The sequence below is a fragment of the Mastomys coucha genome, unplaced genomic scaffold (assembly GCF_008632895.1).
Source record: "Mastomys coucha isolate ucsf_1 unplaced genomic scaffold, UCSF_Mcou_1 pScaffold6, whole genome shotgun sequence".
NCBI lineage: Eukaryota > Metazoa > Chordata > Mammalia > Rodentia > Muridae > Mastomys > Mastomys coucha.
The window spans coordinates 119,968,490-119,978,014 of NW_022196912.1; the positions used below are offsets into that span (position 1 = coordinate 119,968,490).

The 9,525-nt window shown below is 48.8% G+C and overlaps 1 non-coding gene across 1 annotated transcript; it reads left to right on the forward strand.

Moving 5' to 3' along the window:
* The first annotated feature begins 2,263 nt into the window (after nucleotides 1–2,263).
* LOC116081337 lies at nucleotides 2,264–2,393 on the forward strand. Its single transcript, XR_004114832.1, has one exon. It is a non-coding gene; the product is annotated as a small nucleolar RNA SNORA17 (small nucleolar RNA).
* The last annotated feature ends 7,132 nt before the right edge of the window (nucleotides 2,394–9,525 follow it).

Sequence of the window (9,525 nt, forward strand, 5' to 3'; positions counted from 1 at the left end):
CTCCCTTTCTCCCTTCCTCCTTCCCTTCTTGAGACAGGATCTCACTATGTAGCTGTGACTGTCCTGGAACTCACTATGTAGACCAGGCTGACCTCAAACTCACAGAGATCCTCTTGCCTCTGCCTCTCAAGTACTGTGGTTAAAGGCATGTGTCGCCATGCCCTGTTTTTCATTTCTTTTTAAGTTTCTCATTCTTTTCAAGTTAAGTTTCTGGCGCTCTTAATAATTTAAGGGCTGAGGGTGTAGCTCTGTGATAGAGGGTTTCCCCAGCACACTCAGGGCCCTGGGTCCTAGTTACAGAGCTGAAAAGGGAAAAGAAAAAGATTTGAGTGTTCTTGGGAAAAGGAAAAAAACAAGTGAGATTCCTTCATACATTTTTCAACATGGGTCCACCATCAGATGGACACTCTGGAGGTGTTTTTCCCTTCTGTGGTTTCTCTTTGTTTTCTGAACTACAGTTTTAAATAAAAGAAGTCCTTAGTTTGGGTTAAGTTCACCCTGGTAGTTTTTCTTGTAGGGATCATGTTTTCAGTAACAAACATTTGCTTGACCCAAGGCCGCAAAAAATGTTTTCTGCCTTTCCTCCCCAAAGCCCTAAAGTTTTGTTTATATGATATATTTTGAATAAACTTTATATAAGGGATAAGGCCCAAGATCATGCCCATCACCCAAAACTACACCCACCACCCAAGATCACACCCATCATTCAAGACCACACCCAACATCCAAAACATACCCACATATCATCACCCAAGATCATACCCATGACCACACCTATCACCCAAGACTATACCTGTCATCCCAAACTACCCTTGTTCCTCAAAGACCACCTCTGCCTTCTGTGTACAGAAACAAACTCTCAGCTGCAGGCAGCAGCAGGACGTGTTTCAGTTTGAACTGTGCTGACAAAATGTCTCAGCCCTGGAAGGTCTATGTGCAGTTCTAGGCCAAGCTAACAGAGTCTCTTGTTCTTGGTGAGGGCTCGCTTTCTGGGTCATAGATAGTGACTTTTTCCTGTGTCCCAGCATAGCTGCAGGGGAAAGGCATCTCTCTCTGTCTCTGTCTCTCTCTATGAAGGCATAATTTATCATCAGGGCTCTGCCTCATGACCAACTTCTTTTTCAGGTCACACCTCATCTTGCTGTTACAGTGGGCTTTAGATTCTAATGAGGAAGGGGGGGAGCAGGAAAGCGCCTCATCTGGAGTTGAGGCTCCCTACCCAAGGTCCTTCCTAACACTCAACTTGCACACCAGTCCTAGAGAGGCAGTTGGTATAGACTCCATGATCTATTTCTGGGTAGGAAAGGGGGATCCTGGGTGAAGATTCTGTGGACTTCTTACCATGGAGGATGATTCTTGTTGTTATTGTTCTCGTTTTTCTTGTTCTTGTTCTTCCTCTTCTCTTTCTTCTTCTCTTCCTCCTCCTCCTCCTCTTCCTCCTCTTCCTTCTCCTTCTTGTTCTTCTTTTCCTCCTTGTCCTTCATCTTCTTCCTCTTATTTCTCTTCCTCTTCTTCTTCCTCTTCCCTCTCTTCTTCCTCCTCTCCTTCCTCTTCCTCATCCTCTTTTCCTTCTTCCTCTTCTTCTAAAATGTTTTTAATTAGTATGAGATCTGCTTTATTTACTTCCTATTAAACTAAAACCCAGGCACCTTGCCCTCCCTCCCAAGGCCACCCATGACATCACACATGAGTGAACTCTGCCAGAGGGGATGATCACACAGCTTAAAATACTTACAAGTCCTGAGGTCTTTTTTTCAGTGATCCAATTAATCCTCTTTCCATCTCTGAGTCAGGTCCACCTCTCCTGGGCCATCCACAGGGGTAATCCTTGACTGTGTGGAGGGCCAGTCCCACACTCTTGGTAAAAATTCTTCTTGAAATTATCATTTTGTGGATGCCCACAGGCACTCTGATCAACTTCCTGCCTCCTGGCTGGGTCCTGCATCTGGACCAAGATGCTGACCCAATCCAGTCTGGTTTCCCTTGCTCTGAGCAACAGATGGCTATGCATGTCCAAGTTCCAGTCTTGACACTCTCTGTGTTCTGTTCACCCTCACCTTTCTGAGTAGCCATCTTTTCCTCTGAGAAACCTCCCTTGACTGCAGCACCCTTTGGTCGTCTCTCAGTTTCCCGTGTGTAACTTCTGTCCCATCGTCAGCTGTGGGGCTGTTTGTGATCATCTTTCCACTAGACCAGACTCTTTTAGACCCAGAAACTATCTCACACAGGACACAGAGGAAATGTCTAAAAAGCTCATACAATGATTGCCCCTAGAGGCATTGCAGGTGTAGCTGCTGTGTTGCATGTGTGACAGTAGGTGGCAGAGAGGAGAGAGGCTGTCTGTGCTCAGTTGTCTGACCTATGAACTTCTGAATGATTAGTAACCCAACATTCCCTGAAACCAAAGTGAGCCTGAGATGACCACCAGTCAGGGACCAGGGGGCCCAGCCAGGCAGCTAGTCTGAGATGTCCACCAGTCTAGTGCTGGGCAAGCCTGGGAAGGCTCCCAGGATGGGGAGTGAGCCAGAGACTGGAAAAACCCCACCTTGGACCTCGGGCCCTGGGCAGGAATGCTCCTAAGACAGACAGCCCTCGCAAGGGGCCACTCGGGCAGATTGGGTGAGGATCGAGGTGCAGAATACTGCTAGACTGTGCCATGGGGCCTGGGGAGACAGCTAGCCTGAGATGACCATCAGTCTGATACCTTGCAGACTTGGTGGGGGCAGACCATGCCCGAGATGACCTCTACCCAGAAGATAGCACTCTGAGACCACTCCTGAGATGACCCTAGACACTCAGAGACCCTGGACACCTCTAAGAGGAACAACTAAATGATGGAAAAACGGGAGAGAAAGAGAAACAAAAGGACATGGGCACTATGCAGAGAGGCAGAAAGGAAGACTCATGGGTAGTGAGGAACATCCTGATGTGAGTAGCTAATGATGCCACCCGGGACCATGGTGGGGTCCTGTGCTGCTACTGGGAGCCACATCTGGATCCATAGCCCTGCACCAGCAGGGGGTCTGTCACCACCAAAGGCCAGACAGATGTCCCTAGTCTGAGCTGCCACTTGTGGAAATGTTGATATCTCAGGACTGTCCAGAGCTGGCCCCACCCCAACCTGGGCATCATGGGAGAACTGTCTCTGGAGGTGGGAGAGCAGGAACGCTAATCCCATCTCTAACTGCAGTACTAGGGAGAGTGGGCTTTACATATTGCCTGAGAGGTTGGCCCAACCACTTGTCTCCTGTGAAGTGGCATGGGTAAGGGAGAAACACCCTCCCCTCCCCTCATCCCTCACCACCTATGGCAGGCAGGAGATCTGGCCCTTGGAGTCATGAGAGCAGGGGAGTGGCCCTGTCCTTCACCAGTTGTAGCACTCTGGAGAGGAGCCCTATACCTTGTCTGGGTAGCACAGTAGAGCCAGCCTGAGGGTGTGAAAGCAGGAGAGCCTGTGAGCTCATCAGCTCAGATAGCTCTCAGGCCCTGGTCCAGGGCTTTGAATTGGCCCACCCCAACACCTACCTCATTGATGAACTGCTGGAGTCCATGAAGGGACCAGTTCTACAGATCTAAAACTATGGGATTTCCATGACACAGGGCAACAGGGTATCCGAGAGAAGAGGCATCCCAGTGAGGATCCAGTATTGATAGAGTAGCTGAAGGCAGAGGCTTCGAACCAGACAACGAGTCATTGAAATGAACATTTGCAAGCAAAGAAGAATGGACAAAAGGGTAGACTGTGGGACACATGGACACACTACAGCTTTCACGAGGACATTTTTTTTTCTCTGTTGGAGGGGCGGTTGCAAGGGTGGAGAATGGGTATGAAGGGAGGAAATAGAGGCGGAGATGAATGGGCTTGGGGTGCATGATGGGAAATTCCCAAAGAACCAATAGGAGTTAAACAAAACAAAACAAAACAAAACAAAACCAAGCAGTGAATGAGGGAGTGACAAAGCCCCACAAGTGGCTAGGATCATCTCCATCCCCACCTTCCCACCCCCCGGCAGCTGACTTTCCTTTGCTCGCTTGATGATCCTTGGCCCCAGGGATGCCCCTCCTGTCCAGACCACAGCTGTCTCCCGTGGCTCCTTTCCATCCTGAGTTGAAGTTTAGTACTGAGCAGTTCTGAGCTCTTTAAACTTCCTCGGGCCTGGGAGCACGTGCCAAAGTGTCACGTGCGTTAAAAGAATCTTGTGGGCTGATGCACAACTGTACAAATACTGTCAAAGGAGCATGTGTCAAGAGGTTAGAGAAATTACCCTTTCACTTCACTACAGGCCGCTGGAAAAACAAAGGCGGCGGCTGTCTGGGGGTGGGGTAGGGTGGGGTGGGTGGGAGCTCACACCCATTTGCTTCTCTCTTCCCTTTTCTTTTCTTTCTCCCTCAATTTCTTTTTCTCCTTTCCTTTCTTTCTCTTTCTTTCTTTCTTTCTTCTTTCTTTCTTTCTTTCTTTCTTTCTTTCTTTCTTTCTTTCTTTTTTTTGCCTTTCCCCATGGAGCTTCTATGCTACCCACACTAATTGTAGGTTTTTCTGAAAATGCAGCATGAATCATTTATAAATAAAGAGACTATAAAATTCCTAAAAGACTCCCTGAGGTATTCGGTATTTCAGCATAAAATAACTGTTAAATGGAGTTATTCTGAATTAGCTTTTACTGGTAGGTGGTGAAAACGAAGTTTTCTTTTCTCCGTGACTGTTGCAGTAATTCTTTTACACAGCCACCCGGGGTAATTGACAGCTGATTTCCATAATTCAGCCTCAGGCAGAGTCACTCCCCAAGGTGGCTAGTTCTAGGGGTAAGGGAGTTCTTCAGGGAAGGGCCCTAAAGCTGGCCAAGAAAGATGCCAGCTCAGGCCCTATCGAGAGCCCTGAGATTGCATTTAAGGGTGAAACAGAAATGCAAAGTTTGCTGTTTGGAGGCTGGAAAAGGCCAGTGGTGATGGCTTCAGACCAATCACTGTCTCCTTCTAGCTGTGTGGCCTTGGAGGAGTTGCTAAACCTCTCTGACCCTCAGCTAGCTCGGGAGGATATACCTGCTTTGTAGAGTTGTTGGAAAATGAAGTAACTGCTATAAATGCTCAAATAAAGCTTTAGGTTGCTATGGCAGCAATAATTAATTAATCGATAACGATGACATCCCGTATGCAGAGAAAAGCACCTTGCCTCCGCTCTGGCTGCGACCGACTGTTCTAGCAGGTGTGCAAACATTTTCAGACTCTGTTATGTGCCAGGCGCTCTGGGCATGGGGTTGGGGGTCTGCAGGTGAGCGAGTCTGTGAGTCGTTTAGTCTAGCAGAACAAGGCAGAGGGACGGGGACAGTCTGGAGAAGGTGACACTGGTGTGGAATGATGTGCTGGGTACAGCGGAGGAAAGGAATCTCTTTCCTCAGTGGGGAAAAGAAGCAGGCTTGGGGATGGCTCCTCAGGAAGAAGGCAGCCACCTGAGCCAACCTGGGAAACAGAGGGGGTGGTTCTGGTATCTGTCAGACATCCCTGAGGTGGGAAATGACCCATCCTCTCTTGCCCGTGGGCAGTGCCACACCGGATTTGACAAGGGCTTCACACTTATGTATTGGTGGATGGATGAGTGGATTCCAGGGCAGGCCCAGAGAACAAAGGAGCATATTACAGCTGAGGTGATTGAAGCAGCAGCCACAGCCCACTCAGGCCTGGAGAAGCTCAGGCTTGAAGGGAGCTGTGGAGGCAGGGAGGCAGGCTCTAGGCTGCGTAAGAGTGAGAAAGAGCTCTGGCCCCAGGCTCAGGGGAGGGTGGAGCCACTGAAGGATTTAGGGCGGTGCTTCTCAACCTTCCTAAGGCTGTGACCCTTTGATACAGTTCCTCATGTTGTGGTGGCCCCCAACCATACAATTATATTTCATTCTACTTCACAACTGCAATTTGCTACTGTTACGAATCATAGTATAAGTATCTTACGTGCAGGATATCTGATATGTGGCCCCTGTGTGGGTTTCGACCCATAGGTTGAAAATTATCGATTAGGTGCATGAAAGCACTGGCTCTCCTCTCTGGGCACACCTTCCTTGGCATGTCTGATGGCACGTTGGAGTAGAGGTGTCTGGGTGCTAGAAGGAGGTGTGGCCTTGACATGCCTGCAAAATTCCTTCCTGGCTGTCTCCGTTCAATGCACTGCCTAAGGTCGCATTGGATGCTAGGTGTAAAATTATGCAGAGGGTTCCCCTTCTACTTTGAGATTGATTGACAAATTGCCATGCCACTCAAACACGTCTTCAGCTCCTCGTAAAGGATAAAAGAAGAAGACGCGTTCCGTGTGTGTGGGAGAGAAAGCTCGCCATTCCCTCTGGGCTGCCAAACCATGACCTTTGAGAAACTTCAAAGAAATACAAGGTGGATGTCAGAGGCGGCCGCCACATACACACTCGCGTGTGTGTGTGTGTGTGTGTGTGTGTGTGTGTGTGTGTGTGTGTGTGTGTGCGGGCACGAACGCCTTGTTCTCTCACAGTCACGCAGTTTGCATATCTTACCTCCGTTGTCTCTTTCAGGGGCACACCAACACCCCCATATGCCCACACTCATCCTGTAAGACGGGTACCTGCTGAGTGCACGCGTTCACAGCTCTAAAGAGTGTGTGTGTATGTGTGCACAGACAGATGCCCACCTTGTAGGATGCACAGTGGCACAGTTCCAGCCCCTGGAACCTGGGTGGCTCTGGGCACTTGCTTTTGTCAAGCTTTGCCGTGCTGTTTCCTGATCACTTCAGAAGCCAGCCCACACCTACCTGGGGTGGTACAGAGCAGGAGGGAAACTCCAATAAGCCATGATGGTGACTGTCCCCATGGACAGCTGGCCTTATGTGTCACTCATGGTTGCCTCCTTGCCCAAGCTTAAGACCCGGGTGAGCTGGCAGTGTGGCCCTAGCTCAGGAGAGCTGCAGTGTCAATGATATCGGTTTGAGTCTGAGGGCTGAGGCCCCAGCTCACCCAGTCAGGCCTAAGTGAACTCCGTCTCCTTGTGCCCTAGTCAGGCCCTCAGTAGGTTGGGAGACATCAGCTCACCCAGGAGAGGGACATGGGATTTACTGAGATGTCCTGGAGTGAGATAAACTCCAGTGGTTGGTTGCCTGGGCCTCTTATGGCCAGATTAAGTGGGTATCCAGAATTACCTATTATACCTAAGAATCCATGGCATGGATTCCTGGTTTTTGTCCTGCTCTCTCTGCAACATCTTAATCCCCTCACAAGAATTGTGAAATAAATGTGGTCCCATTTTATAGGTGTGAAGTGGAGGCTCAGAAAGGTAAGTCTAAGACCTGCCCAAGTAGCATTACATGGGCCAAACACAGCCATTTTACCCAAAAGTCTAGGGATAATGCCTCTTTTTTCATTCATTTATTTGCTTTTGTGCATATGATTTTATTTGTTTGTTTGTATTAGTAAGGGTTTCACTATATAGACCAGGCTAGCTTCGAACGCACAGGTATCTGGCTGCTAGAGTGCAGGAGTTAACGGCATGTGTCACTACACCCGGTTTTTGTACCCAATTCTTTTGTGTTGTCATATGCACTCCAGACTCACACAAGTGGCAGGGGACGGGAACAACTTCACTCTGTCATTCAAATACTTCCCCAGTCAGACTGTACTCTCAGTTTCCATGAAGCATCCAGCAGGACAAACTAACTGCTATCAGCTTCCTCCTCCGAGGAACCAAAGTGTCACAGTTAATAAGAGAAAGAATCAATGGGAGGGCAAAGAATTGGGGTGTGTTCTCTGTTAAGGTGTGTGATGTGGGGGACATAGAGCAAGCTTAGGGAATGATGCACATTCAGCCAAGTTCCAGAGGAGGGGACCAACATGGGGTGAGTGAGGGAAGAGGTTCCCCCTCACTATTGTGAAGCCCGATCACAGGCCGGGCAGAGAGATGGAACTCTCCGCTGCTTCCATGCTAGGGGCAAATGGAAGGCAATCAGGTTTTCTGAGTGGCACTCTGCCCCCCACACAGCCCCCATTCTGGACACTAGACCCAGAGGCGATTCTTTAGCCCAAGTCTTCCTCATTTCTTTCCAAGCTCACCAGTGTAACAGGAGTGAGGGAGTGGGCCATCCTCTGGGCCTGACTGAACAATTCCTCCTCTGGCTTCCCTCTTCAGAGCAGCTTTCCACCCCAGTTTAAAAATTTGTCCTGCTGATGGCTGGGTAGGCTGAAGCCTGAAACACCCTTTCTCGAACAGTCAAACGACTCCCTGTAAGGCGGCACTTGGCACGCTAGCGGCAAAGCTCCTGTTTTGTTTTTTTCCTAAGGTAATCTCTAGAAAGCAGTTTGTACTCATGTTTCTACAGTGATTAAATATGCAAGGTAATTTCCATGATTTCCACCGAGTCCAAACCAGATCAGATTCCGTTCCGCTCCTCTTTGTACAAAGCTACTTACTGGATCAGATTCCAAAACAAATCCCCCGAATTTGGCGGATCATCATTTTAAAAGGGGGCTTGTTAAGGTAATCATTAAATTAAACCACCCCTTTAAGAATATTTAGATCTGGTCTGCCAAGCGGAACGGTCTAATGGTTTTTAAATGAGAAGCTGCGCAATGCTGGCGAATTTTCTTTTGTGGGTCAAGTGGGTATTAACAAATGCTAAGACTGTTTTCTCTCTGCTGCCACATTGAAATCTACAAAGAAAGGCAAAGAGAGGGAGGGACCAAGGGCAGAGGCTGGGTAGGATTGTACATCTGCCCCCAGCAGCCTCGGTTGCGGGATGAAGCTGGGGAAGGGCTTACAAAGCTGCAACTTCTCATGCTTGACCCTGGAGGGTCCAGAGCACGAATACGAGAAAGCCTGGACCCCTCGAAGGCTTAAGGTCAGATACTAGCCTGAGCTGACCCTTGGGTCCACAGAGTCTGCAGATCTATCCACTCTTGGAGTTTCCAGAGAATTGACGACAATGCGTTCTGAGGGTCTCCATGAGGGGAGCTCACAGCCTGCCCATTTGCAGTGCTTGAGGATCCAGGACTGAGGAACAGAAGCACAACACCTCTTCTTTCCTGGTCCTGTAGGCTCTGGAAGACTCCAACCTAGCTGGCCCTGCCACAGGGCTTGGTGGGGCTGAGCTGCTAAGGCTGTGATCAAGGGAACATTTATCACTGGGAGAGAGAGTCCTTCATGACTGCCCACGTGCCCTTTTGAGAGGGCCTGGCGTAACTCACCCTGATGGACTACTACCGGCATTAATATTGTTAATTATGATCGCAGCCTTCCGGTGAGTTTTAGCATGCAGCCAGTGATGAGAGCAATTACACATTTAGTGAGAGGCCCTCACGGAGAAACGCTTACAGAATAAAGGTGCTGCGGGGATTTAGCCTTCAGTTAATTCAGAGGGGTCACCAAACCAAAGCCCTGGAGACAAATGACTGTGGCTCACCTGGGACCCACGGAAGAGTTTCTTTCTTTCTTTCTTTCTTTCTTTCTTTCTTTCTTTCTTTCTTTCTTTCTTTCTTTCTTTTTTTTGAAGTGGTCAAAAAGAAATAAGAATAAAATGTCATGAGG